This window comes from Varroa jacobsoni, unplaced genomic scaffold (genome assembly GCF_002532875.2).
Source record: "Varroa jacobsoni isolate VJ856 unplaced genomic scaffold, vjacob_1.0 scaffold_1352, whole genome shotgun sequence".
NCBI classification, from domain to species: domain Eukaryota; kingdom Metazoa; phylum Arthropoda; class Arachnida; order Mesostigmata; family Varroidae; genus Varroa; species Varroa jacobsoni.
Genome location: NW_019214254.1, coordinates 182,903 through 209,038, shown reverse-complemented (window position 1 = coordinate 209,038; position 26,136 = coordinate 182,903). Strand labels below are relative to the sequence as shown.

At 43.7% G+C, this 26,136-nt stretch overlaps 1 long non-coding RNA gene across 3 annotated transcripts; it reads left to right on the top strand.

The window, feature by feature from the left end:
• On the top strand, positions 1-25,048 carry LOC111269088 (uncharacterized). 3 transcript variants are annotated; one of them, XR_015314469.1, is made up of 3 exons: positions 1-1,262; positions 22,678-23,018; positions 23,483-25,048. It is a non-coding gene; the product is annotated as an uncharacterized LOC111269088 (long non-coding RNA). The 3 variants fall into 3 exon arrangements; XR_015314468.1 differs by lacking the exon at positions 1-1,262 and adding an exon at positions 7,652-8,865; XR_002685583.2 differs by lacking the exon at positions 1-1,262 and adding an exon at positions 18,232-22,549.
• The last annotated feature ends 1,088 nt before the right edge of the window (positions 25,049-26,136 follow it).

Sequence of the window (26,136 nt, the reverse complement as noted above, 5' to 3'; positions counted from 1 at the left end):
TGTTTGTTGTAGTATTGCCCTGACATTGTAGTATGACAACGCAAGTTGCGTAGCGTGATTTCCCTAATGTGAAGCGCAAGGCCCAACAGTGCATTGATATGATTAGAAATAGGAACCTAAAAACGAATGAAACAACTGGACCTTATAATTAGTTTAATTGCTATTTAATAGATATGGGGCATTAAGAGGCGATCCAAAAGGATCAGCGCTATTGTCGATCATAGAAATGAAGATCTGGTGCTTTAATGTATCGATAGCTCATTTTTACCTTGATACTTGATATGCTTGTCCTAACTCGAGCTGACATTTGCCTAATTACTTTTCTTCTAGACCAGCTTTTGATATTTTTACCAGCGTAAAACAACTGCGAAATTATTAGTGTGCTCGACCTGCACAAACTAATTTACTTAGCGTGGAAATGATATAATTGCATAAGGCCTACACCCATGTCATGTGCCATTTTTTTTGCCCTCACCATCGTAGTTCATCTTAGTCCCCGCTTTGGTTAACCTTTAGGTGGACTCTTAGGTTTATTGCTAAAAGAGCCGTGTCAGACGATCCCGGCTCTGCATACGGACGCTTGAGTTTTGTTTGTTTCATTTGTGTGTGTATGTTGCAAAGAGGCTGAGTTAGTTACGTTGTCTTCCGAAGACAGAAGGCGTTTCGGTTTCCGACTTTCCCTTGGTAGATACATGTGTACGTTATGTGGAAAGCTCGTCTACATTATTGCGATCACCTGTTTGCAAGCACGCATCGTACACCTTAAAAGAGCTTGACAAACAGCTAACGCGTGACTTTTTCTCTATTGCAGTGTCGTCCCATGGCGCTCCGCGAGTAAAGTTCGATACGGCGTTCTGTCACCCCGCTCAAGCAACTATTACAATCGCCATCATCTTCTACATGTAAACTCTTTTTCTATTACATAGATAAGTCTAGGACACATATAACTATTGAAACTATAATCAGCGACTATCAGCACACGTTGTCTCCAATGGCACTGCCGGCAGTCGTCGGCTGTTATAAACAAAAAAGCAGACGATTTCGTTTCAGTTGTATTATGCATCAACTCGCGCAGATGGTGTCGTATTCTATAGCAAATGTCGGAGTCTTCGAATGCGATTTATTGCGACTGGTTTATGCGAAGAGTGCGCGTTCCGATGCTTGACCCGAATTGAGCGCAGACTAGCCGTTATATCTTAGCACCATCGACAATTGTGTCTCATCTTAAGTAGATCGCTTCTCTGAGTCTGCCAACATTCAAGGTAACTAGAACGAGCTCCCGCTGTGAACACTATACATAGACAAAGAGTCGAATGTGACAGCATTCGCGTACGATTTCCTTCTGTCGAGTGGATCCCGATCTTAACGGGTATTCCCGTAATTCCGACAGTCGTTCTTATGGTAGAACCAAGGTCGGAGTACAAGCATCCGCAGAAGGCTAGTTATTATTACAAGGCCAGTGGAAACTTAGATAGCGGAAAAATACGTAATCGTCTATATTTCAATGCTTGCAAGTATATGGTATGTAGACTGCGAGTGGCTATGTAATCACACTTCTACCGGTCGTGAGTAAGAGACGGGCGACTTAGAATGGTGCGAAAAGACAAAACAGTCGTCTCAAGTTCCAGTCGCAGCATGACGTGTCATTGTCCCGTTCAATCATCCTTCATGGCCTGTTCGTGTACGCACACAAAGTGTAATTCTCACTGATATTATAGTACCGTTTTCTTCCCTCTCTATTTTCCTATCAGCTTTTATTTCTCACAGGCCATTCTTTACATTAATGGTTGCCTGTTTATAGATTCATGTATTCGTTCAGCCAAACAAATGCGAAAAAATCCAGACGCGCCAATCGTAATGCGGTCGTTTCATCGTCTGCAACAGCCAAATCGAGTGCAGAAGTCGCCGGCTGCTCCGCCAGGGCTCTGATAAACATAATACGTCTCGCTGCTTCGAACTCAGGCTTAGATCAAGAACAAAAGAGACAGAAAGGACTCGGGACGGCGGGGAGAAGGACGGAGTGACCCCAAACATCTCATCACCAGACTACTTTAGTGAGAGTAGAGCCAGTACTAAAAACAACCAGAACAGCAGCGATAGCCGCTGCTGACGCACTAACCCAAACCACGTTGCGCGTAACATCTCCGCCGGTCCCTGAAGCATACGCCGGGAATAGCTGAGCAATGTGTGTTTGTAACCCGATCCGGATCGGCGTCTGGGTCGGGTCTAGAGCGATCGCCGCGCCAAATTTTCGGGTACGGATCGTCGGTGAACTGTGATTGTCTGGCGAGACGCTCCTTCCAGGAGGAACCTCCGGCCCGTACAGGACAGTATGTAGGGAATACAGACCAGGCGCAACAAATACGCTATTTAGATATTAGGTGAAACGCTGTTTGAAACGTGAGCATGGCTTGATGACCACGTTATGGATTTGTCACAAGAATGAAAAACGGCGGTATGCATATTTCGATATAATAGACGGTATATGCGCTAAACGTCTTTCAGATAGGCCTCATAAGTCGTAATGTGGCTATCCATCCTATATCATAACCCCGTACTGCTAGAGGAACACTCTTGTCTGTTCTGCTGTGAAAACAAGTTCCGGGGATGACTGATGTGTTTGCCCGCAGAACTTGAGGGGCACGTTGTTGAATTCCAGCGTGAATACGTTGCGGTTCGTGCTAGGAGCCAGTTATTTGATGGAACGCCTAACGGCCGTACCGAACGTTAAAATTCGAAAGATTGAGGTGTAAGCAAAAGACAACGTTTTTAGCGCTATTCATGAGCGTATATATGTTAGATACAATAAGATCAAGCGTGTAACATCAAAACTCAGTATTCTTGTTTTATAAACAGAATTATTGTCTTTATATACATATATTGATACTTTCATAGGTGCGTCGTCTCATAGTAATGATCCAACAGGGCAGCTTTAAATGCCCTTAAACCACTGCATTATGATGGAGATATTATATAGAAACTCCTATTTTGTTCACTTACAGCATGTGTCTCGTTAGTTTTGCAGACGTACCTAAATGACAAAAACCACTTTTCGTACTTTCCTTCGTTCCTATGGACGTCGAACTAACAGAGAAAGAATTTCTACCCGCACGGTTTCTTTGGGGCACACATGCATCTATGTGAGATCTGTGTCCTTTTTCTAGATCTGATCAGGTATCCCACGAAAGGTTCACTGACGCTTCAGCCTGAAGTAACAAGAAGAGAAGTGCAGGTCTGGATAGAAACTATGCTAACGGTTTCGCAAGACAACATCAGTCAATATTGCCGTACGCCGCTGTTAAACATAATAGAAACGGCGCTCAGTCTCATTTTTATAGTAATCATTTCACGTATCATCTTCTGAACAGCCGGTTATCGCGAACTAACGTGACTCTTTACTCGAGTCTGATCTATCTGCTCTTCAGGTAGCCAGCAGAAGTTCGGCGTTACGACAAAAGCTAGCGCCAGCACTCCTGATAGCGATAGAGCTTAAGTGACGTGTGGGTCTTTCTTAATGCGCCTTCGCCAGTAAAACAGAGAACACGAAACACAGGAGACAGCATGAGGGAAGGTGAGACCAGCGGAGCGTCACTTTGGGATTAACAACGGACCGAGCTGTTCAGACAAAATCGAACGTGTTGATCATCCCTTCAATTAGATTTTCTTCGCCAGTCGCTTGAGTTGACCATCTTCGCGGCGCCTATGGAAGGTACCGCGCCTGGCAGAGCTCAGTTAACTGCGATCGGTCCTCCCATAGCAGCCGATTGCTAGTGGCGATTGGACCTTGCCGCATCGCATTACGATTAGTAATCCTCGAAAAAAACTAGAGGTAGAAGAGGCTTCTTTACTAAGGAGGTGTCTGACGTTAAGCCAAAGACTCTGAAAGAAGGAGTGTAATAGTTTGAGGTAGTGAATGTTAAACTGTTCTGCCGTCGCCAGTCAACGATTGAGCGTCGAGCCGTGACTATAGTTAGAAGTAGCAGATCGTAACCATTACAATGATCGAAAGTACTTCGCATGTCGAATGTCTATGGGACCGGACAGCGTTATACAGGAATGCAGGCGTGAACCATCGTCAGATTCGGTTGGTCAAAGACAGCGGTCTACATTTTCCTCCGATTTACCCTATCTCTGTAGCTGCAGCACCAGCGTCACCGAGAGCATAACCCGCAGTGAAATATCTCTGAGGCTCTAGATAGCAAGCATGTCAAGTCGCCGTTAATACGAGCAGCCATGTGGAGCCATAACAACACAGCTAACTCCGCCAGCAAACCTAACGTGCAAAGGATTTCAGCGTGCCAAGTCCAACCCGCCACCTACGACATTACCGTTGCTCAAGTTGTCGATTGATCATGTTCGACAAGTCGCCTGAGCATCTACGTTTCACCCTGCGTAAGTCCGATCGTAATGCCCATTCCTTAACCTTTCGCGACGCGCAAACGGGATCATCAGTCCGACATAGACATACGACGTTGGGCTTTCTCAAGATCATCAGCCTTTTTCCTCTGGTCGATGCAGGTCGAATCGAATCCGGACATACGGATTCTCCTTAGACTGTTCTGCTGATATTTGCAGCGAAGCTCCGTGCTCAGTATTTGGACAAATTCGTCCTTTGGCTCGGCCGCGACAATGATCATAATCAGCATCATTATTGGCATCACCTGCATCGTCTGCTATCCTGATCTCGTTGATGGCCGATACGGAAAAGACGCAGAAAAAAGTTAAAGGTGGAGGCTGGCAAGCTCTTTACAGCAGCGAATTCAAGGGCGGTGGAAAAAATATAACTGTATGCGATAAAAATATAACCTTTCTTGCTTTATGCTAGTTACAACGATTGCCAGCTGCCAACCAGCGATCGCTGGCGGACAGCCACAAACAGTCGCACCAATCGCGAGTAGCCTACAAACTCAGCAATTTGGGACATCGACTTTCAAACCACGCGACCATTCAGATAAAGTACAAATAAATAAAAAAGCGAACTCAAGTTTGCAAACAGACAAGCTGCTGGGGAATGTTTTGCGTGTAGCTATTTGCTTCGAATGAGGTTTGAGTTACATCTAACTCGAGAAGAGGAGGGGACGCATTGACGTCACAATATTCTTCCTGTTAACTAGGGATTCTTCAGATAGCACTGATATGTATTAGGGTTAAACTAATGTAGCCACATCAGTTGATACGTATTGACGTAAACATATGGTCGTGGCAACACGACAAAAGTCAAATTCGTCAGCCGACGAACACAATTCGAACCTACTAAATTGAATTATATTCACCATTTTGTTAATTCGGTACCGACTTCTTCGAACAGCGTGAATAAAGGATGCCCTCATGAAGACGACCGCCCGCCGCCTCGTATTGCAAACTACGTTTACGATTTACGGGCGCGATCGAGTTGATCCGAGCTTGGCAAATGGCATAAAGCGACCTGTCAACGATGAATTCTCTTTTCGTATTCTGCACTGTTGCGTAACATTGTTTGATCATAAAGGTCGCCTAACGGTTGAGGTAGCAGCTGTCGCGGCCTCGGCAATAACTGAGATTAGATAAGTTGACCTTATACAAATATAAGTAGTAGTAGTAGTAGCAATAATTTGAATTCTGTAAAAAAAAAGAAGGAGTTTCGTTTCGCCTGTTTTTCTATTCGAGCATAATTTAACATCCATTATAGGGGCAAAAGCAACTTCAAACGTTGCCTATCGATTTGTTATCATGATCACAATGTCGGCATTCGAACTGACACAAGATAACTGATTGAAAAGACATGTTTTGTCTTCGTTGGATGCCAGTCAGTTGATTGTATAGTCGAGTATGATGGAACGAAGTTCAAGGTCAAAAATTTTATCCAGTTTATTTACCCTATCGAGCGCATCATGGTATCTTACTAAACTCTATATTTGCTTAAATCTGCCAAAGAATGTGGGCGACTAAATGAAAGATTTAACACTCGTCTTACTTCAATGCAATGGGTACTGCTTGTTTCCGCAACTTCCTCCATCCGCATGGCTTCGTTATCAATTTCAATTGTTCTACCCTGTCGACACAGGCATACACACACTATTGCCATCAACCCGCCCAACCAACCCACAACTATTAGCACCCCACAGCCTCGATAAAGATTCAGTAGAAACGGCTAGTCTAATTTATTCGGGATACTTTATTACCTGTGGCTAAGCGGTCGAGTCAAGCCTCTCTACGAAAACCACCAACGATGCAGCTTGATCTTTCATCTTGGCGCTCAACCGTTCTCTCGATAGCCGATCATGATAGGCTGCATTGTCCAGAGCTTTGAGCCTGCCACAGTTCACCTTTTCTCGCCAACGCGCACTTGATCGTGGCCATGACGTTGTCGCTGGGCTGCTGAATGCCCCTGCATTGGTCGAAGGGAACTTCGCTTGGCTAACCTTCCGGCACTGTCGCTGTTGTGTGCCCCATACAGCCACTCGACAGGCAAACGTCTCCGGACGACGTTACTGCGTCGGGAACAAGACAACAGTGATAACAGAACCTTTCTATTCGAAAGGCAATCACACCGCGCCCGGAGGCGGAGTTGGTTCCTTGGTGATCAATGGATGAAGTACTATATGAATGGGATAGAAGATTAATATACTAGTAAGGTGTTAACGCTACCGACTTCATAAAAACTGGTGGTTTTTAAGGTCTTTTCGTGCTTGCATTTCACATGGTCAGGAGCTATCGTGCCGAGTGCGCAGCTTTGCGTGCTACAGCGAGTCGCTATGGAGGAGACGGAATAAAGCGAAATTCAGAAACCGATCGATACAATCAAACCTAGAAAAAAAGGGATTAGTGTTTGATCAAAGAAAAAGAGACGTTTGGACGGTGCAGATTTCATTTTGCACGCTACAGGGCACAGCGTGCATCACCCCGATGTCAGGGCAGGGGCTCGGGTGGTGGCGTAGCGAACGCACGATTGACACTGATTCATCGACGTGAGAGGACGCTATCGGACTTGACAGCAGCCTATCGAATCGAATGGTTGGACCGAACATTGATAACATGTACAAATATTACCCCGTTGCTATCGATACAACTGATAGGCACAGCATGTGTATGCTTTTCACATTGAGTTTAACTGGGAACACCGTAGTAGATTAAAATGTATCCTGTTTTGTTAGCCGTATCGGACACTTGATGTTTATCTGTTAAAAACGAAGTATTCGTAGAGCAATCAAAGCGTAGATTTGACTGAGTGGCAAAAATAAAAACAAAATCACTGAAGTTGGACAGTGTTATTGTGGCTGGACTTACTCCTGCTATTGTGTTCGCAACGGATATCTAAGCTAATACAAAACAAAAGGGCGCCCGAGTCTATATGACGTGGACGTAGCGGGAGGTGAAGTTGTATCTGTAAAGCTTAAAAATATTCTCATTCGACTGACATCACTTGCTGCCTGATGTCGGCTGGAAGATACGAAGACCACGGGCAAAGTAAGGTAGCTAACGCACTTTGCAACTTACTGGACTCCTTAAGTTCTGTGAAAGGATGACTATGATACATACAAAATTCAGAAGCAATTTGCAATTTTACGGTATAGTTAGTGGCACCTAATAGCGCAATAACCAAGTAGAGCTATAATGGTATGAGGATTAGCTTAGCAGCTAGAACAGAGATATCTGGTCTAACCTAGAGCCTCGGTAACCATGGCTCATGGTAATATATAGAACGCCATAGAACCAATCAGCAGAATCAGCAGACTAACAGGTATCGTCCCTCTTGCATGTAAGTTACGACGTGTTTGATTTAAATTTCACAAATAAGTTGTGCTTCTTTGAGGGACGATACCAGCGTAGTTTCCCACATTACATTATGACTGACATTACCGTAATATCAACCAATCTGACAATATACCGTCAAGCGTTTTTCGACCGCTTACGACCTACAGTTTTTAATTGCCAAAGACATCAGAGGCTCCCGCAGATTCCAGTCGGCTAACGCGATGCCCCTATAATCCATTCTACGCAGCTGAAGGTGATGTCCCTGCAACAGTGTCGGAAGACGTCCACAGAAGTACTAATCCGCAGGAAACATTTGCCACGGGGCCTTCCTGACGATGATGCTAGTTTAATCTGCTAATGCGGCTAATGATGATGCCATTGGTGCTATTTCTGCAACGATCGTATCCTCCTGTGGTGACCGTTAACACTTTCCCGGTATTTGTTTCGTAATTCGTTCATCGCATGTTGTTCGCTGACTTGCTATGTTACTTAATTCGCTAGTTAGGCTTAGCTTTTAGACATCGCTAGATTTCTTCATTCTTTATTTGTTGGCGTTTTTTCATTTCGTGGAAGAGGCGCGTTCTTAATCGAACTACTACCGCTACGTTGTCGCCATGTCCGTGGCTACCACCATCATTCCGGTGGCTGCCATTACCCCACCGTAGCTCGTACCCGAGAATTCACGGGTAAAGCGAACGACTATGGGAAAAACAGAACTAAGCTACCGTGACAACGACAGCAACAAATGCAGACGACAGGGCTACCGTGCGCGTCGTCTGCTGAAGCAGAAATAGGATTCGCTTTTGGCGTGCATTGATGACGTTCTTACATTGGATATATAGGTAGAACTATGATTATAAACAATAAGGTGGAGAAATGCAAATGTCTGGGTTCGTCTAGACAGACATCCGTGCTGGTTGCCCGGCGAGCAAACTGTCGAGTTCGACCGGGAAGCCAGTCTAAGCATATAGGCGAAAAGTAGCGAAGTACTGATTGCCGTTGCTTTGACTGGTGGTTAGTGATGAATCATTTATGCGCTCTATGCTTGAAGACACTGTGAATGATTGAGGTATCTAACACGTATTCGATCGGCGGGACGATTTAGCGCTGACAGTGAAGATCGAACTTGGTGTAAGTAGCAGACTTTAACGCAAGAATCATCAAGACAGCGCACAGTCGATGGTCTCGAACAGTGCACGAAATAGAAACAAGATTCGAGTTGATTTATTCGGAGCTATTATGAAGCATCTATATTATAAAAGAAAAAAAAAAACAATTCTATATTATTCAGAGCCATTTAAGACTACGGAATGGCAATGACCCGAATAGGAATTCATCTACAAGGGCTGTTTGCGCAGAACATACAAGTAGTACGAATGGTTATTCCCGTTCAAATCAAGCTCCACACTTTTCGACGCGCATGTGAACGTGAGAACAAATCGGTTCTTAAAGACTTATTAAAGTAAAGCATATCTGTTACACGATTGTTTTTGTTTACTTAATTGTTTATTGTATAACTCTTGTGAGTTTTCAATAAGTGACAGCCGCGGTCTTAGAACCATATGATCGAAATGTTTAAACGGACTCTTCAACACATCACGGCAGGGTTTGATACTGGATATATTATAGCTCGAATTTTTATATTGTCCAAAGCACACTCTCGAGTATCAAACGTTGCTACGCTTGGAAATTTATGTGCGGGCAAATCTTCCCCGTAATACCATAGCGTTTCTTTGACTATTCCATTTTCGCCGCGGAATTTACTCTCTTGAAAACGGTGCGAGTTCTTTGCTATTTAATCTCTTCTTGGATAGTACATTGCAGTGCACATAGAGTAATCGTTATCCTATAACTATATAGAGAACATCGAAACGACAGAGAGAAAGCTGGGTTAAGATTTGATGCTACATTTTTATAAAAATAACAACAGTTTTCACTTAGCTTGGGCTGTTCGATCGTTCGGAATCGTATCAGGCCTTTTTTATGGGGGTCTGTCCAACATGGATTTTGGACAGTTCGGCATAACCACTTAGAGGGGTCGTGCGGCGCCGCTGTCATTAGTTGATTTCGTAGCAATGTTTTGTGTGCATTTTTCTTAGGGGTTCAGTGCTTGGCTCGCGTTACCTGGATTGTTTAGCGCCAGAGGTTCCCGTATGATCCTAAAAGGCGCAGTATTCATCGTGTCGGTATATAATGATAGGCGGCGGTGTTAGATGTACCGGCTCTGACAACAAAACAAAACTTACGTATTACACCATGTATTGCGAATTGTTACGTCTGGCCGATACTAAGACCGACTGTGCTTCGAGAGACAACGCAGTGAAATAACAAAATATCGATATTGAGGACCATTATTCAGCGGGACTGTGAGTCGAACGCTCGGGCCTTGTCCTAGCGGCGACTAAGATAATAGTGACCGACAAGTGTTCATTCGATGTTTTGATAATCAACTATGTCGAAACTTCCCAGCTCCGGTTAGAACAGGTCAGCTGAGTTTCTGTTGAAACCACTTGAATGCTTTCTCTAGAATGAAGCAAAAAACGATCAGTTAAGGTCTACATTACGCTTTCTGCATTTTTCAACAAGTTTTCTGCATTTGTTAACGAGTAGATGAAAGATAGTAAAATGCGTATGTTAAGGCTGCTAGCAGATCTAAACTCATATATCTAGTGTTATCGTGACGCACGCTTGCAATTTGTAATTCTTGCTCTTGAATCATAGCAAGTAAGGATCGTAGCAAAAATAACATTTGTTTCTTCTACTATTGCATTAACTTGGTCTACCCATGCATCGTCCATTTTACAAATGTTCTATCTTCTTTCGCTAACTGTTTCCTAATAATCGTTGATAGCATCTTCACTAAGTTTCTATCAATGCTGCTCTAGTGTTGATTTTCTCGACCATGCGTGCTTTTTTCATATGCTTTTCTCGCACTGGGTCAGTACTGCGACACGCCTGACGCCAACGGCGCCTGCCTACTTCTTACTGCTCGAAAGCCCCCGGTAACAGAATAAAATCTCTGCAGCATTAGGTCGAAGTTGATCTAAGTGGAGCAACTACCGCAAAACTTTCATTTGCCCTCTTTCGGTAATGGTCGTTCTTCTTTCCCGTTGGCATTGCCACCTGTAACTTCGTAGTCTTTGTCGCATGCTTCTGTAGCAATCGCGCTTCTTCGGCCTTTCGCTTTTAGTGGTTACTGGCTATCTCGGCTTCTCCGTCCGCATCAAACGTTTTGCCGCTGGTATCCTCCTCCTGGCTTGCGCGGGTTTGCCCGACTATTAGATGGATGCGGGACCGCACGATGAGGGGACAGTGGCAGTAACACTTGTCCTGCGGCCGCCAGGAGCCAACGCCTAGAGTAGTAGGATCGACTGAGCAAACAGAGACAAAAGCCAAGAAAAAAGCTATGAGAAAAAAGCAACGACGATGAGGACTCGGTGAAAAGTTGGTGCTGTGCTGCTGCAACAAACAGCGCGTGCGTATCAACCTTCGGTTGTCAGACTGACGCACCGAAGCGCCCCGCATCATGTTCGCGCATCTTTGTCACGCGGATGTTGGCAAGCATGGCTTTACGTAGTAACTATGTTTATACAGAAATGAGACGCTCTACGGCGTCTATGAAGGGCGGACTACTTCACTATGACGTAATGGTATTAGTAGCAGTTATAGCAGAGACAGAGAACCGTGTCAGCAGGAACACCGCTGGCTTGAGGTAGCTAAACAACTGTTATGCACGTGCACGTGAGTGAACTTTCGTGTGGCCACATGGTAGCTCAATGCAACAAGCAACTAGCAGGGGTGAACGAAAAGAGGCAAGAAAGGGGCAGGAGCAATGGAACAAAACATGTTCGATCATCGACGGCAACAAACATGAACATAAAAGGAGGCGGTTGATGTTGCATGCTACCATCATGTAACATGGAGGCGATACAACGTAATCGATTAGGCAGCATGAGCAATAACACCAATAGGCTAACAATAATAACAACTACGAATCATATGTACGAATACGACAAGGAGGTCGTGCATTGCTTTTTCTTTCGAATCGATGTATTATGTTTACTGATACTGTAGCGTAAATATCTCCGAGAAATCAGAAACTCTGGAATCGACCGGAAATCAAACCTGTGGATCTATGCCAGATTATTGCCTACCGTTTATAGTATCAATTTTGTTTCATTTTATTAGTTCGTTACCGTACATATATACGTCCGTTATCCCCTCAGTTGTTTCGGTTTTCCGCCTGGCTGTGTCGATTCACCACCCTGTGCATAGCCTACCCAAGGAAGAAGAAATGTAAGCAGACAATTAAAGGAGCTTCGGAGCTCACATTGTTTAGTCTGCAATCGCCATCATTTGGCGACGACGCTCCGACGACACCGCCCTTTTAATATCTGTTTGGTTTGATCCGTTTACTCCCTCCCAGATCTTCCTTTCTACCTAATAAGTTTTCCTCTGTTCTATGTCTGCCAGTCTGGTCGCTCCGCTCTCAGTGAGCCGCGTCCGGCATCATCACCGCGTATTGCCAGTGCATCCCGCTTTGCTAAGTACTATCTATCACTAGTGCAGTAACAACCTCAGTGACTGTAGTGAGATCACAGCTTCCTATTGTTGTTTTCTGCGTTGCTGGCAATCCTATGCACGTCCATCGATGCCTCTAGATAGTTGTAGACAATTGTGGATGTCGTCGCTTTACTTGGCGGTGCTTGTCTTGGTGTGCCTTTCGCTTTCTGCCGGTGACCAACAGCATATAATCTGTGATGGAAAAAAATAGCGGCGTTGGCACCGCCATTGCTTCTGTTACAGGTACCGCTATAGCGACGTTTACTAGGGTCGGGGTGATGGCGACGCCAAGAGCCAAAAATCGCTTATACTAGTTGCTAGCTATCTAATCGCAGCGCATTCGTCGTTCGAGAAAAGTCAGACACGTTCTGGACTCGCCGATAATAACCCTACAAAGAGCATCAACGAGGTTGAACGATCGAAGCGGGGCAACCTAAATTCACTATCGACACTGCTGAAATAAGCAGTTGCGAACAGAGAACAATAAGGGGTAACAAAGTAAAAAGCTGAATGAAATAAATATATGAGGAGAAAATCGGGGTTAGGCAGGCAGAACTGCTTAGGCAGCGGCAGAAGCAACAATAACTGTAGAGAATCGGAACGCAAACGAAAGAAGAAAAAACTAATTGTAAGTAATTCATTATTGACGCTTATAACGCTCATTCAGCACGGTGGTTCGAAAAAGGAAATTTGAGGGACGGTCTACAATAACGCAGCTTTTCAGTAAGCCATGTCCGTCACTCACTGAGTCAGTAGTCGTCGTTGTTGTGTGCTGACTAGGAACCAGAAAAGGCATCTACTTTTGCGTACGATATGACAGTGTTAATAACACGGTTAGACCGTATCAGCGAATGAACATCACGGCCGAGACAGTTATGGCGGCGACATGTGTTTGTGTGGTGGTAACGGGTACTAAAGGGTGCGTGAGGGTCCAGGTTCAAGTCCGAGCGTAGACACGCTACATGTTGCGGTGGGAAGGGCGCGCAGTCTGAAGCAATGTTTAACGGCCCATGTACCGTATATAGAACTCGAAACATTCATCAACGGTGGAGCAAGAAGCGCCGTCATCACGGCCAGCGCCTTCACAATTAAGGAACAAAGTTTTTTTTTTCTCTTTATTTTTTCCTTCTTCATCACAGACGGCTAGTTTCGATCAGTTTGTTGTGGCCACTGTTGCTGATGGCGTCCATTGCAGCCCCCAATCAAGCTCTTCTATCGTGGTATGATGCTGCTCTAGTAATACTAGTAATGTTTTATGATAGTTATAGATAGAACAAATCGCTACTATCGCCGTTGCATTGCCGCAGTATGCTGCTCATCTCGGCGTTACCACCCACTTTTTTCTGGGTGTCATTGTTATTATTTTTGCTCATACTGCGGTGCTGCTTACCATAGCAGCAACAACGGTGGCTAAAAATATCAACGATGTCCAAGACTCTACCGCCTCTGCCTCATCATAGTGGCGATGCTGGCGGCGCTAACACTCCAATAAAAGCTGCTGAGCTGAAGATAATATTAACATTTAATAACAACAATGCTACGAAATCAGGCGCTGAGGGTTTCTGCCATTGATTTTGCTATCACTGTTGTTGTGCTCTGCTGTTGTTGCTTCATTGTTGTCGTGCACCGTTGTTCTTGCTGGGTTTGCCACTTTTATTGCGGCCATGGCCACGGATGCGGTCCTGTTGGCGTTGCGTCGGTGACGATCATTCTCATCGTCGCTGCTATTTCTAACCTGTAGAGCGGTTGACGTTGCACCGGCAATGACAAATAGCAGCAACAGACATCGCCCACTTTCGTATACCTACCGTGTCTGTACCAGTAGGACGAAACCCAACGGTGGCGCAACGCCTAGCAACAAGTTCAAGGTTACGTTGACCTTGTCGCTGACGGTTTAGCCGTCGGCGCTATCTCGCGGCGTAGTTTTAGCGGATCATCAAAAGCCTCTCGCTGTTGGTTGAGTTGTTTCATGACAAGAGATGAGCTCGGGCGAGAGCAGCGCGACGCCAGAGAAGCGGAAAAAAGCAAAAGTGGCTGACGCTGTCATGACGCATCCGTGGCATGATACTCATACCGCTGTTGATTGTTGGTGGCACACGAGCGTTTATAAGTCAAGGCGTCGTAAGCTTGCCGTCTTGTAGTTCATGTTCAAGGGCGACAATCGCAATGAAGAGCAACCTTCGCAGGGGCATGCGTCAAGAGCGGTACCCATCATGGATTGACATTGAAACTATGCTATTGTTGTTTTTCTGGTATTTTTTACTTGCACTCTATATGATGTTTGGGAGAATAGGGGCATATTCAAGGCGATGAAAAATTAATTTAAGAATTCGAAAAAAAAAGGGATTTCAAACAAACCTGATCTGCTGTGCAACGTGACCGAAGAACAGCTCCTTTACGATAAGTTGGATCAGGAATAAAATTCCTCGTTGCCATTGCTGCCGTATGGCTTTTACGCGAGCACTTTTCTCCTTGGCGATCATCTTCTTCGAAATAGCCAATAATAATAGTGTGTGGCAAATTTTTCGACCTATAAGCAGAAATATATCAATTTATTACTTGCCGCGGCAATGGCAAAACGCAGTTTCTTTTGAGATCTCCGTTATATTGCTTGGCTTGCCTGCACTAGACTTAAGTTGGTCCTCCTTTAGTAGTCTTTTCTCCACTGCCAAAGTGGCTATCGCACAAAAATTAGCTCTTCCGCCTATAGGAAAAGCCAGTTCAATACTGACATTCACGTAATATCTAAGCTAGCTTAGCTTCGTTAGCGTTAACGTAAATCATTGGGCTCATACGATCGGCGTAAGAACGACTACGAATAGATCAGTTGTTGTCATTCGAAGGGTCCAGGATTGACCGCCCTAAACAAAGATTGAGGCGGGAAAGAAGATCTTCTTCGTGCTTGATTGCTACTATATGGTAATGCGATGTACTTGTGATCGCTACATTCGAGACAGGCAGAGAAAAAAGGGACAGTAAAACTAAGAACTTTGACCACCACGGAGCATTTGCGAGTACACGATCAGGTCTAGGCTCCGTCGATTCCCCTTTCATGTTCTTCATTATCTTGATTTCTTCGGTTATTACTATGCTGCAGTAATAGCAATACAGCAAAAGCTCTGAGCGCTGTTGTCGTCAACGAGGAAAAAAGCAGTCACCACAAAGAGCTATAATTGCAGAAGTGGTTTTTCGTCGCCTAACATATTCCGGGTATTTTTTTTGGTAGATTCAACAAATGTCTACTACAAGTTTAGTAGCCCGGAATAAATTTTTCAGGCCTCGTTTTCTTGTGACCTAGGAAGGAATAGCTTGTAAATATTAATTGGTGATCCGAAAATTACATTTTATGTGTTCCGGATGATCACTTACTGTTTTAGTGAATCGGGTTTTATACTGTCCATTGTTGGGAAGAAATCTTTAAGAGCAAGTTTCTTGTATTCAATTCATATATTTACCTAAAAAAAACTTTCTAGATTTCAGTAAATACTTCGTAAATACAGTAAATAAATACTTGCGTAAATTGCATGCGCTAAAGGGAAATTTGTAGCAATCACAGTCGTCATGGTTTTGAATGTCAGAATGTTTTTGATAGATAGCGCGGTCGTAGTACACCGGGGTACAGACGATAGTTGGGCAACTTCGTAAACAATACGAAGTACGCAATTATCAAAGTGTCTACTGTTAATACTTCCAACAGCCCCACTTCTGCAAATGACAAGGAACGTTGTGAAAATCATCTTTGTTAAGAGAGCGCGAAAAGGGAGCAGACTATGTAACGAGATCGTGTAGGCCAATATCTGATGCATTTCGCCTTTCTAATTACGATCATTCTGCGGCTGAAGCCTCCTCACAAGCATTTGAGCCATAATTTATTTATTTTTTATATTTTTAGCGTTTTTTTTTTCATGAACAGGTTTTAGGAATTGTCTCGGCAACTATGCCGTTTTATAGATACGTTGGAGAAACCCTAGATTAGTCTAGCAAGATTCATCCCGACTAGATCTTTTAGTGGAAACAGGTTCTTGTACCACCATGGGATCTACTGTGTCAGCAGAAAACCTGATTTTAAAGCCGTAGTCGTCATGCGCGAACAGCGTCAAAATTCAATTATGCAGGTAAGTATCTGTCAAAATATAAACGATGCCAGAATTCTCAGCACATCCTATCTTTTCTGCCCACAAGAACCCTCAGGTATGTCCTGTTCTACTTCAGCTTTTGTACGGCAGCTCTTGCAGCTTATATACCTAATATGTTTAGCTTCAAACTTGATGTTTGCATTAGCGTTGCGACGCAGACGTATTGTCGCTATGACAACATCTTCTCTGTCTGCGGGTAAATAGAATCAATATTCGCGCACTCCCGATGACGGCGTGCTCCGCCATCGTAGCGCAGTTATCATGATCTAGTTGGCTTGCTCAATACTAATATATGATTTGTTATTTCTCTTACCTTTTCGTTAGTATTTGTGACCTTCGACCCAAAACGAACTGCGCTTCTTGATGCCTGTCTGCTGCAACCGTTTCTGGAGAATTTCTTGAAGATGAAGACACAGTTGATTAGCGTACTCGTTTGATATCCTATAGGTTTGATTTCTGCTGTCAGCTCCAGTCTCTGAACTAGAAATTACTGCTACACGTTTGCATAGCGCAAATAAAATATTCACATACACATGAACAGACACACACAGACAATCAGTCTTGTCAATTCACACTAGCTAAGTTCAACCAATACAACGCATTCTCCAGCTGCCGGCTAAAACAATGCCGAACGACAGTATGGGACGTACAACTTCAAACATCCATTTAGCGCATTCGCACTTTTACAGACACGCGACATTTTACACGATCGACGCAACGCGACGCTTCTCACACGGTCGGCTTAATCGCGTCACATTGATTTTCTCTTCCAAAAGGCCTATACGCGCGGTTCCGTGCCTTAATATACTTCGCGACGTGCGCGTCTGAACCGCATTCGACATAGGCAAGTTGCACGGGATATCGAAAGGCTTGAAGGGAGGTAGCAGGTAAAAATCTTCACGGAATCCTTGACTTTGATCGGCACGTCCTTCGTCACGACCTTATTTTGCTTCTTTTCCGTCTCGACGTTAGGCAGGAGGGCTTTGTGTATTCATGGACATGATTTCTGACACCTTCTTCCAGCTTTGACATCATTGCGGATCATCCTCCGGATGGCAAAACCACCCCTCGAAAGCTTTGCTTTTTGTTTTCGTCTTCTTCCTTCTTCCGTTTCTTTCTTTCAAATTTATACAACGAGATGAGAACCGCAACCTTGCCTAGCTTGTTACACACGACAGCGTAAATCTACTCCTAGCCTACTCCTTCGCTAAAGATATCAGGGCAATAAGCTTGCCAGTGCTACTTGAACTACTCCACTTCCAAATTACCCTTTTCTTCTAATTAACCACAAACCCGCCTGTAACATTAATAAAAGGCGCAATCCGTGGCCTTATTTTGCTCATCACCGGTAGCAGACGAAATGACGAAAAAAACACAGAAGTAGCACGCACGAAAGCACGTCGTTTCACACGATGCGTTATGGACATTAGCATTGGTACTTATTACTTTATACTTCTAATAGACTTATATGAGCCGCTGCAGCCTGGCAATCGCCTCTAACTAACAACCAGTATCAGGAGAGGCAGCACGACGACAAGAACCGTCACCACAGGCTGCACGGAGTGTGCGCCTGGACTAGTCAGTGGCGGGGAGGCGTCTGGCTCCAGCGGAGAAAATGGCGAGGGAAAGTCAAGACCGGACGGGATGGGTCGACCCAACCCGACCCAACGAGAACCAGCAAACGCAGGCCGAACAGGCACCAGTAGTAGATAGGAGAACGCCGAACCGCGCCGCGGTTAGTGGTACCGCAACGGCGGCTGATAGCGGCTGCTGTGAAAGCCGCGGCGGCGTCTGTTGTTGCTGTCGGTGCCACTGTGACCGACGAGTTACTCCACGAGCAAAATGACTACTACTACTGTTACTATAATATGACGGCGACGGCTGCTGCCGGTGCTAGTGGGCTTGCCGGCGCATTCAGAGCGTGGCTCCCAGGCTGCGCCAATCAACGCAGTCCAAATCAGGAGCCGAGGACTAAACATGCACGAGTTACGAGTGTCGTAAAGGACAGAGGGGGTGGAGGTTGTAGTCCGAGCACAGAACACCCGAACGCTTCAACAGTACGTGTTGCTGTTGCTGATCGTGTTGTTACTGCGGCAACTAGCCATGCGACAATCGCTACTGGTGATTCGTTGTTTTCGTTGGCCGTTGAAGTAACGATGTTGAACGGTGGGCGATAAGCGTGCAGCCTGGCAGCACACTGACGCGAGGCGCCAGCCAATTCGCCAGGCGCCGGACAACAACGAACAAAATAACTAAGCTAGCCGGAGTTGAAAAAGGCCAGAGACGAGACAATGTTGCTGTCACTGATGTTGCTGAACAGCGATAGACGGTCATTTCTCTATTCTTGAGCAAAGGCAATTGTGAGGGGGAGGCGATAAGCGCGGCTTCGAAGAGGGTGACGCATGTGCGACGCATCATTTGCATTGCCTATGAATGTTTCGGGTTTTAGGTCTAGTATCAACTTGAACTAGTTAATCATTGCTGCTTCAGACGGGTGGCGGTTTCTCCAGCATTAGAAGGTTGATTGTGTGTGCAGCAGTTCAGTGCTGATTCTGAACCCCACCTCATTATCAAATATTATTGAATTTAATGGGAAGTAAACACGTTACCACTGCACCATCACGGGGGCACTGTGTGCCGCCTAAGTGAAGTGTTGACCCCACGCAAGCTTGATTGAGTATGAGTATATAGGAATAGGACTAGTTGTGACCTCGGTATGTTCATATGCGGGTATTCGTCGAAATGCAGGTAGCTGAATAGTAAGTATGGAGTGTTGTCCAAAAAGTTGGTATGAAGGACATGAAGAACGTGTAGGAAATGACTCGAGGATGAAGTACAAAAACTGATCTGACTGAACGCGAATTTCCGTGGTATAGTACGCAATACACTCGACCTTGCAGGGACGTTCTGTAGCTTGAATGCTTTGAAACGCACGATAATCGTAACATTTTATGGGGACAATCCGATGTCTTTATCAACACAAACACCTATACAGTCATGGCATCTTCTTTTTCTTGCCAACTTCTAAAAAATCCGCTCTCAACAAATCTGCTTCAAGCATGCTTTCCAATCGCTTCCTGGTCACCACTTCACGGTCAGTTTTTAGCGCGTAAACTGTAACTTCTGAAAAAACAACATTACATATATTGTCATGCTATACAACCTAACCTACGAGTCTTTTTGCGATTGGCAGAACAGATCTTTAGCAGATCGCCGAAATAATCTTGACTATTGATCATCTGCATCCATCCTTTTACCATAGGGGAAGATTAGGTGAAGGGGTGAACCCCAAAAGGCGTCCGTTCCTTTACCTACTCCCTTAAAAGACTCGAGACAGCCCCAGACGACGAAGACCAGCGGATCAGGATCATGAACTAAAACGGTGCAAAGCTCTCTATCAAACATACAGGGTCATCAATTGCCTCTATCCCTCATACTTCCTCTATGAAACTTATCAGGCCTAAACGTCTTGCGACGATAAGACCACACCGACAAAATGGCCACCAACTAGTTCGATCATTGACGACGATCGAGTGCAATCTATTCAGGCCTAACTCGAGGAAAAGAAGAAGGAAAAGACAAAAAAGGGAAAAAATAAATCAGAAAAAAAAAATGTGCAAACTTGAACTTCACTAGCAAGCTGCTTATTCGGCAACGGGCTGGTGGTCCGCAGCTGAGGCGCGATCACGATACGGTCACTGCCGTTATATCGGAGCAAGCGATGTAGGATCACCTATCCTTCTGCTTCGCTTCTTATTCTCGTCGGGAGTCAGGTCAGCGTTTTTTTTCTCTTGACGCGGCCTACTCGTCTTATGTTAGAACGAAATAAGAAACGAAGATCCAGAGAGAATCGGCCAACTTAGAAAGATCGTGCATCAGTAGGGGATGAAGTAGACAAGGACAAGACGAGAGAGATCGGAGATCTCGAGGCAAGAAGAATGAGTCGATAGTCGTGCTGCGGGTTCAGCGCCATTATTGTGGTGCTCAGTTGCGACGAATACTTCGATGTGACGTCACCACCGGGTCAACGAATCCGACATAGCAAGCCTGGCCAACTCGGCCAAAATGACCAGTTACGGTATATCTACATACAGTCCAGATCCAGACTCCATCAATGACGCAGACAGTTAGACCCATACGAGTAGCCGGTGATAGGCCATCGAACATGTCTCCTGCCGGGCTAGTCGAGTTAAAGGTCTCAGCTACGCAACACTGGACCCCACTGCGGACTAAAAATTGCTGCTTCATCTATATATAAGACGAGCAAGGCGAAATCTTGAGTAGAGCTCAACGGTGTCTTTATACCGCGCCTTTGTTCTTCTGTAGGACTTCACTATTGTTCAGGGGATCGAAGGAACAGTATTAGCGGTACCACTAACATGAATACAATCCTGTGAGAAATATGCACGAAATCCGATTCGATTTGCATCATTTCATCAGCTGTACGTTGTCTACATAGAGGTAGTGAGAGCAAAGTTTGCGCATATATTCATGCGCGAATTATGTTATGGATGGCCAATAGCAACTATGAAACCCTTAAAAAAATATCTACTTATAAATTGCTCTCAACGTCATATATAAAAAGCCCCCGGTACGCCACATAATCCTATAAGAACAACATAGAATAATTTTATTTCAAATCCATGACAGCTTCTGTGAATATGGTAAAGTCTTGTTGCCTCAGATCAAGCCTTCACTGTAATTCGTTCACTCAAATGGACACAATCTTGAACCCCTGAATATGTGCCTTGTTTCGCTGAATGAATGGATTGCTCAATTCGATACTAGGAAAAGCCTATCTTCGCTCGTAGGGGTGCCCCTCAAAGCGCATTGTTGATGCCTCTATTTAAGCCGCAGCGGCCGCTACCGCCGCTGTTGTTGTAGCTCATGCTGTCTTGTTTAGCTGGTTTCGTTCGGCTGACTCAGTGACCTAATTCCGCACGCTATGTATTCCGCTCGATATGAGCAACCGCTTCGTGAACGCACAGTGAGCGAATTGGTGCTCGGTGCCGATGGATGAGGTGGCGTACTTCGGCGCAGATCAGTACCGCTTGGCGGCTAACGGTATGGATCGATCAGAGTCGGATTCAATCGGAGCGAAACGTTCTTTGTCGCGAACGTAGACTCTTGTGGGACGTGTATATCTGATAGGCAGACAGATCGATCGGTATATGCTCGGTAGAGGTGACTCAGAAGGGAAGTATAAAAACAAGAATTTTTCTTTAAGGTTGAAGTGTTGGTGATTTTTTTAATGAAACTGAAAATGTCGAAAAAGATAAAAGTGAAGAAGAATCAAATAGAGGTGATGGTTTTCATTTGGCAACAAAAACAAGTACATAATGGCCACTGACCTATACACTCATGAAGGTGTCCAATGTGGAACGAGTGGCGGCGCGTCCATTCGCTTAATGTATGCCGATATCTGTGCATATATATAGATAAATCTGGTGGACTGAGTGTCAGGTACAAGGAAATCGAATACAAGGAAACAACATTATACATACATCAACGCCAAACGTCACCGGTCAGACAACCAGGTATATACCTTATTTAGACCGATGTCATAATAACGTCAAATACCGACGTACGCCCTTACTTATTTTAATAATTTCGATGAAATTCACTGCAAAGAGTTAACTAAATGTTACAGCGTTATTGTACTGAAGCTACAAAGACAAGTCTGGTGCAGACATAGCAGAACAATAGAAGCAAAATCAGAAAAGCTAGAATCCGTATATATATCAAACGTTTTTGCATGACAGTTTGTGAATATTATCATTTACTATTAGATGGTGCCCAATACTAAAATAATAAGAACATGTACTTGACCTGCGAGCGAAAGAGAGCTATGTAATCTGACCTGCCAAAGGTCGAGACTGCTTTCTAAGTTTTTTTTTTAGATTATAGCCGATTGAGCTATATACATATGTGCTTGATCATCGACTACCCAGTAGAAAAGAAAACCGCTTCTTGTGGAAAGGACTTCTATTGAAGACACCAGAAACTCACTCCGTCTACCCCTTGGTTTTTCCATTGTTGCACGCACCGTTTCCTACATATGGAGGGTTTTTGCAGCAAGAGCCACTGCAGCTTGAGATGACGGTCAATATTAAATAGTATGTACGGTTATGCTAAAGAAAGACCTTCATTGAGCTGATGTTTGCATCGGTACATTATCCCACACAATGTTTGAAAGAAAATTTGGGTCACCCACTCAGCTAATTGAAATTACATCGGTTTTCAGAGGTCGAAGTTCCTTCGAGGCAGGATGAGGCCCGAAAGTGTCGATCAATCGCCTGTTTGGGTGCAGAACGGAGCACTTCCGGCAAAGCCAGCGGCATTTTCTTCCGCGTTCCAACAAAAGCGAAACCACTGACCCACCTTCCTCAGTGAGGTAGAACAGTCATCGAGCTGTTGAAATGGTTGATTGTAAGGCGGGTTTTCTGCGACACGACGATTTGAAAGCCAACAAGAGACCCAAATGCATTAACCAAGGTCATCTGCTCATGCACAACCATCAAAGGCAAAGTGCGGAAGCAACGAAACGGCGACGTTGATGCTCAGCTACTAGGATTGAATGCTACGGTAAACTTAAAAATGCCGGTTTCCGATTGAAGATAGTTGAATTGCCAATTGAGTAGCCTTGACTTTTAGAAGAACTTAATCTCAGCTCAGTAGTCATTTAATTCTTAGGTCGTGTAATTCACATAAAAAGTGGTCGGAAAAAGTGTGGTTTTGGGATTCCTATAGGAAATTCATGCACGCCTATGGGTAAATAGGTCGAGGTTGTCTAAGGATGAAAAGTGAGAATCCTTGAGGAACAACAGATCTGCCCGCTCTACCTTTTATTTCAATTGCAATATTATAGTAAAACATATAGAATTACTTGTGGGTAGAAGATTTGTTCGTTTGTATGACCATAATCTATCTGTGCACCGCTAAATTGTTAGTTAATACCGAAATAAATCAGTTTATTTCCTTTAGTATACACCTGATTATTATATTGCAGTTGGTGTTTACCTGTATAAATTCGGTATATGTTTTCATAGGGATGATTAAAAAGAAGGATCAAACATGGTTAGGTAAGCGGTCCACATTATCCGATATTTGCGCCTACGAATAACTTCCTGGACCGGTGATAGACGCTTCTCAAGGACAAGTCTTTGACGGAACAACGGGTCCTATACTGGAAAGAACTGAAGATCTTAAACATGATAGCTCCAAATTATTTACAGTCTGCGCATCCAGCCATGAAAAGTTCTTTGTGACGAAGTGTCATTGGACAAGCTGTTGTTCCGCACTTAAATTTCACTTATATATATATATATACAATTCTAATATTTCTCTTAAGAAAATCATTCCGTCCTCGCTTATGTGTAACATTGCAAGTGTGAGGACTAAACCAGCATCGCAGTTTTTAAGGTGAGATGCCGACGCAAGCTTTTCGGGCAAGGTTCCTTTCTAAACTTAGTAGCCTGTAGTTACACTTAGTTATTCAAGCCGTCATAATCATCATCATAAAATTGATTGCTTTGATGATGCTGGGCAAACATTGCGCGCTTACTTGTTAATTATTACAGAAGCCGCCTATTGTTTTTTCAATCTAAGTAGTCACAAAATATAATGGTCCAATAAGATTGTTTTTTGGGGGGTTAAGACAAGTTTGGCAAACCTTCGTTGTTTATATTTGGTGCAATCTTTTGTTGATACAATTCTGTTAGCATATGCGTACCTTTAAGCGTGTATGATTCTGCGTTTTACCCAGTGTTGTGAGTTAAGACTTAAAAAATCTGAAGACAATAGGCATAAAAGGTAAATCCGAATCTACAACTTAATTACTCTTCCCTTGTTCAAGAGTTGTTCAGACGAACCGTTCACAAACACATTCGATAAGAGTTTTTCTATATGTCATTCGGAGGCTAAAAGCGACCCCTAACTAAGCTTTCGATAAAGGTATGTTGTATAGTCATGCGGAAGACGGGCCACTCTAATGTCTTGGATGTTAGTGCGCTATGTAAGCCAGTGCTTTATTAATTATTATGCTTTATTAATAATTATGCATTTTTCAAATGAGTCTTATATGTCCTTTCATTGCTTTTATTATTGCTTTATAATTATGTGCAAGCTGTCGTTGCAATTTTTGTTTGAGAAAAGTCGAGTACAGTAATGACCAAATTTAAACTGTAGATAGAGCTCAACAGTGTGGTTTATTATGTGCACGTTTGCAGGTTTAACGATTAATTACGATAATCAGCTGTACTTAATTTTGAAGACCTAATTCCTATAGTAAGATATGATCACACAACCAGATTCCACTTGTGACCGGTGGCGCCATCTATGGTACAAAGAGGCAAACATTTTAATGCCAATAATTAGAATGCTGCAACTAGTGGTGCAGCTACAAGTTGTTTACGCTTTTCTAGTTCGAAAACTATCAACTAAATATGTATGTAAATCTATTGGTATAATGTCATAACTTGAATTGAACAAAGCAGTATTGGAACCACAGGACGATGCCAAGGTGCCCATTCTAATTAATCTACAGTGTCGACATAATAAAATTCGAAGAGATAGAAACTTACAAATAAGCGAAAATAAATGAGTGTGGCTTTTGAGGTAGCTTGTAATCACTTGAGCAGAAAAACTTAAACTGAACGCTAAAAAAAAGCGAATACAATACAAGGAAGGCGCGAAATGTCCTTGTTTTTCTAAAGTAATGTAATATTATTATTATAGTCCCGTATATGATGTTCATGTACAACGATACAAATACCAAATCGTTTCTCACAACATAATTTTTGTACAGTCACAAAATTCCATGGAAGAATAGAAAACAAGTAATAATACCTGCATGCTAACCGAACGCGGTGTTCATAATTTGTAAATATGTCCATCAGACAATTAGCAGCATGTTACGCTTAAACAACAAACGCATATCGTCGATGCAGGGGGCGAGTGATTCTTAAAAAAAAATGAACCATTTTGAACATAGCGATTTTTGACTACGAACTCGAATAGGAAATTTCAGCTACTCTTATAATTTAAGCTAAAATATCACACCAATTCTGCGCCATAAAAAGCGACTGAACAAACTAAAACATATAAAAAAACGTCTAAAAAAAACGCCAAAGACATTACAGTCGCTAGCGATAGCTAGTCGTCCCCCAGATAGTAGATATACATATGCTCCAAGGCGACGTGATTTCCTTCTGTTCCAACAGGTTTACTCATTTTTATAAACAGTCTCCTTTAATGATGTCGTTCTACATAGATGTTCCGTCCGTGCACAGGATTTTTACATCCTAGATAGTGAAAGTATTCTTCTGGAAGGTCAAGGCTCTGTAAGTCAACTTCTTCACATCTTTCGATATAATCCTCTTGCTCGCTGTATTGAAGTGACACACATCTAAATATGTGCAAAATTCTCAATGGAGCACACTATCATTCTTAATTAGTTTTTTTCACCTGAGACAGCGCTGCCTAATCCGGTTTGTCAAGTGTTAACAGAAGCATAAAACGAGTTGGCAGTTCGAGAAACCTACCTGAAGCGCCTGTAAACGTAGGCGAAACCGGGAATTTTTCAGCTACATGGCCATTGCAGTAGACGACGGCGGCTAGCCAGTTTACTCAGATCCTCTCAAGGCGCAACACGCCGTTTTCTTTTCGTCGTCGAAATACATGGTAGTTTGCTAATTCCATCAAT